The sequence below is a fragment of the Neofelis nebulosa genome, chromosome 9, assembly GCF_028018385.1.
Source record: "Neofelis nebulosa isolate mNeoNeb1 chromosome 9, mNeoNeb1.pri, whole genome shotgun sequence".
NCBI classification, from domain to species: Eukaryota; Metazoa; Chordata; class Mammalia; order Carnivora; family Felidae; genus Neofelis; species Neofelis nebulosa.
This window is the reverse complement of record NC_080790.1, coordinates 38,381,327-38,385,879: the sequence shown is the minus strand read 5'-3', so window position 1 is coordinate 38,385,879 and position 4,553 is coordinate 38,381,327. Positions and strand designations below refer to the sequence as shown.

Below are 4,553 nucleotides of genomic sequence, written 5' to 3'. Positions count from 1 at the left end.
GGGCATATATATCCCTATGTTTATAGCAGTGCTTTCAACAATAGCCAAATCATGGAAAGAGCCTAAGTGTCCATCAACTGAGGAATGGATAAAGAAGATGTGGTTTATATATACAATGGAATACTACATGGCAATGAGAAAGAATGAAATCCTGCCATTTACAGCAACGTGGATGGAACTAGAGGGTATTATGCTAAGTGAAGTAAGTCAGAGAAGGACAGATATCATATGTTTTCACTCATGTGGATCTCGAGAAACTTAACAGAAGACCGTGGGGGAAGGGAAGGGGCAAAAATTGTTACAAACAGAGAGGGAGGGAGGCAAATCATAAGAGACTCTTAAATACAGAGAACAAACTGAGGGTGGATGAGGAGTGAGGGAGAGGGAAAATGGATAATGGGCACTGAGGAGGGCACTTGTTGGGATGAGTACTGGGTGTTGTATGGAAGCCAATTTAACAATAAATTATATTAAAAAAAAAAGGAAAGGTGTCTATTCATGTCTTTTTCCCATTTCTTCATTGGATTATTTGCTTTTTGAATGTCGCGTTTGATAAGTTCTTTATAGATTTTGGATACTAGCCCCTTATCTGATATGTCATTTGCAAATATCTTCTCCCATTCCATTGGTTGCCTTTTAGTTTTGCTGATTGTTTTCTCTCTGCCCTTTCTTGGTTCTTTTCCCTTCAATCTGCCCACCCCACTCCCCCAACCCCCCCTGATTTCTGCCTGTTTTCTGAGCTGGCTCTGTAGCCTTCCCACGGATTGTGGGAACCACCTGATAAAACTTTTCAATAAGTTATTTTTCTATTTAAAAAAGCATGAGTCCACTTCCATTCCTTGTCCCATAGCCCCCAGCTGATAAGCATGGATCTGTCAACCATGACTGGCTTGTGACACTAATATAACACTTCGTGTGCCCCGTATACATCTGTGTTTGCCAATCATGTGATGGCTCTCACTGGTGGTAGTGAGACAATTTCAGGTCTCAGAACATATTTTTATATTTCAATAGTGGAATTGTGTTCCAGAATACAAACATAGCTAGCATGTGAAACTTGTGATGTCAACAATATCAGTATTCAGGAGGAGGCTAAAATGGATAATTCCTATTTTTAAAATGTGTCTGCAGTGTAGTGGCTTTTTAGTTTTCTATTCACCAACAAAGCATGCTTCCCATTGGGGATAAATCCCCCACTGGTCATGTCTTGGTAGGAAGTAGGGCTCTGCTTTCCATTTCAGAACTTGAAAGAACAAACTACTTCTCTCTTATTCCCTAGATAGTGAGGAGGGTATGGGCACATGATCAAAGACAGGCCAGTGGATGCTTCTCCTGAGGACTTTGAATTTGAGGGAGTGACTCAAAGACACAGAATGCACTAAGTTGTTCATGACAGTGGTGACAGTGGTTATTCTAATCCCTCCCTTTATGACTGAGCACATTGAGGTCACAAAGCACTGAATGTGATCCAGAACATTGAAGTTACTTGTCCAAGGCCAAAGAGCTATCGGGGAGTAAAGCTCATTGCGGGACAAGACCTTTGGCCCACACGTTTCCCTTCAGCCCAGTGCTTGGCCCACCACACTTGCCCATAGGGGAATATCACATTTGTCATTGTCAGTCGGCCACTACATGCGCACGAGTCCCACAGACGCTGGTTTGAAGTTGGGCGGTAAGCTGCAAGATGGAAACCCAGAGAAGGAGCATAGGCTTCGGCAGAGAAGAATGTGACGGCATTGACCATGAAGCCCAACAGACCCAGCATCCTCAGGCAGGGTGGCAGGGGAGCAGGGAGAGCAACGCTGCACAGAGCCATGGCTCATCTCTACTGCATGACATGGGCCATTTCTGATGACTGTGGCTCCACAGAGGTGGGAAGGGGGCAGTGTGTGCGGTAGCCTGGCTCCTTAGACTCTCTTATAGTGGCCTTCCAGCTTGTCCTTGTACTACCTGCAAAGTTAAGAACCACATTTTGCAGACTCCCTTGCAGTGAAAGTTCCAGAGGTGACTTCAGTTCTGCCAATCGGACACATCTGTGGGAGACTTGAATTCGGAATCCATTATTTCGGGAAAGCCATCCATTCCTTTCCTGCAGATTGAGCAAGCACAGCGTGCTTCAGGTTCCCAGAGCTGGTGAGGCCATGTGTTCCTGGAGCCAACAGCCAATGCAGCTGCTTCCTGATTCTGCACTGGGCTCCCGGGGTGTGAAGCTGGGGCCAGTGATGACAGCATCTCCCCGACTGTGGCGGAGGTAATGGCTCCCCCAGCAAGCCAGTTCTGGAGTGTTCCTCCAAAGATTATTTCTGAATGCCCAGCCTACAGCTCATTTCTCTGATCCTCCAGCTGATTCTGTATGCACCCAGTTCTTGATAGGAAAGCATTCCTGATGACATCAGAGCATTCCTGTCACTTGCAACTGAATCCTGAAAACCAAACCAACATTTCGCCATTTCTTCCTCACTTCTGTGCCTTAGCGGGTACTCTTGGCTATGCGTAAAAATCCTCTATGTGTAAAAAGGCCCTGACTCTGCCTGGCTAACTCCTACTTTTATCTCAACATTGGCTCAAACATCACCTCTTCCATGAAGGCTTTACTGCTTATTTCCAGAAGGGTTTAGTTCCTGTTCTCCATTCTCATGCACTTTCCATCTCTCTCCTTCCATCTCTCTCCACCTCTTTTCATCTTTCTCTCTCTACCTCTCTCTCTCTCCACCTCTCTCTATCTCTCCCCATCTCTCTCCCTCCATCTCTGTCTCTCCATCTCTCTATATCTCCCTCTATCATCTCTCTCTCTCCATCTTTTCCCTATTCTTCCCTTTCATTCATTTTTTTCATTTATTTCACTTACTCATTTATCACACATTTACTAAACACTTACTAGAAGACAATCACTGAAATACAAAAATGTAAAGGGCACAGTCTCTGCCCAGAGGCTGCTTACAGATTAACCAGAGTCCCACAATTAAAATGTAGTGTGGCAAGTGCTGTGATGGAGTTGATCTGGGGTCTCATAGGAGCATGGAGAAGGGATACTCGATTGGGCCACAGGGCGACAAATTGTTTCCCTGAAGGCCTGAGCTCCAAAGTACGAGTAAAATTAGCCGAGGAAGTAAAAGAGGAATGATTTTCCAAACAGAAAGAGCGGCATGTTCAAGGGCAGACCTTGTGTGAGAGAGAGCATCCTGGGGACCTACCTGCAAGAGGTTTGCGACAGCTATAATGTGCTGCATGTGCAGGGAGCCATGAGGGCAACTGGGAGATGGGCTGGGGACTGGCAGTGCCCAGAATATGAGGCATCTTGTTTTTGCTAAAACTGTATGGGAACCTTGTAAGAAAAGGTGTAGGGCCATCTGGATGTAGCAGTGTGGACCAGGGTATAGGACAAAGCAAAACTGCAATAAGGAGTTTGGTGGGGACATCACCTCAGCACCCACAGATGAGGAGGCAGGGTCTGAACTATGGTGATGACCATTGGGATGGACAGAAGGCCCTAGAGATACTTTGGAGATAGATTCAATAGGACTTGTGAGTGCTGAATGTGGATGCAACATTGAACGCGCAGAGACGACAGAGAGCAAGAATATTCTTATTTGGGAGTGTCAATAACTGGGAAGACAGCAGAATCATCCACTGAGAATGGAGATACACTGGAAGGGGAAGCAGATTGTTTCAAAGGCAGTGGAGGGAGACAGTTAATTGAGCTTAGTTGCATTGTGTCTGAGATGTAGAGGGGACATCCAAGGGGGTGTCCAGTTGGCAGGCAGACTCACACACCTGGAAGTTAGAAGGAGACTGCTCTAAAGATAGAGACCTGGAAGTGATGGCTGAAGCCTGAGAGAGGCCTGAAAGAGAGAGTGTAAAGGGTAAACCAACACTTCAGCACGGAGTAGTTTATGATATCATTTTTTTAAAGTTTTTTTTTTTTTAATTTTTCTAGTGTTTATTTATTCTTGAGACAGAGACAGAGCGCGAACAGGGGAGGGGCAGAGAGAGAGGGAGACACAGACTCTGAAACAGGCTCCAGGCTCTGAGCTGTCAGCACAGAGCCCGATGTGGGGCTCGAACCCACGAACTGTGAGATCACGACCTGAGCCGAAGTCAGACGCTCAACCGACTGAGCCACCCAGGCGCCCCTATGATATCATTTTTAAAGATGAATTTGTTCTCCCTGCTGCATTATGAACTGTAACATTTTTATCTTTGAGTCTGTATTTTCTACTACAGTATCTTGAATATAGTAAGAGCTCAAAAGGCAGTAATAAGCACATCAATAATGAATTAATTTACTCATTTTTAAGGGGAAGGGCTTTAACTGTAGCTAAGAAAGTAGATCTTTCTCATGATCTCAGGACGAGGACATACAGGACTATAGGATTCCTATAAAGCAGAATCCCAGGCAAGGGGGCACCTATCTGGATCCAAATGGCATTCCCAATGCCCTGGCCAATCAGGGCACCCAAGAGGATCACTATAGCCCAGGCTGCTCTTAGGGCCACCTGGAATGAGGCTACCTCCTCCAAATGCCCAGTTCTCATGACAGTCAGTTACTGCTC

At 45.6% G+C, this 4,553-nt stretch overlaps 1 non-coding gene across 1 annotated transcript; it reads right to left on the bottom strand.

The window, feature by feature from the left end:
* Window positions 1–4,044: 4,044 nt before the first annotated feature.
* Window positions 4,045–4,129, bottom strand: TRNAR-UCG (transfer RNA arginine (anticodon UCG)). Its single transcript has one exon. It is a non-coding gene; the product is annotated as a tRNA-Arg (tRNA).
* Between the last annotated feature and the right edge of the window lie 424 nt (window positions 4,130–4,553).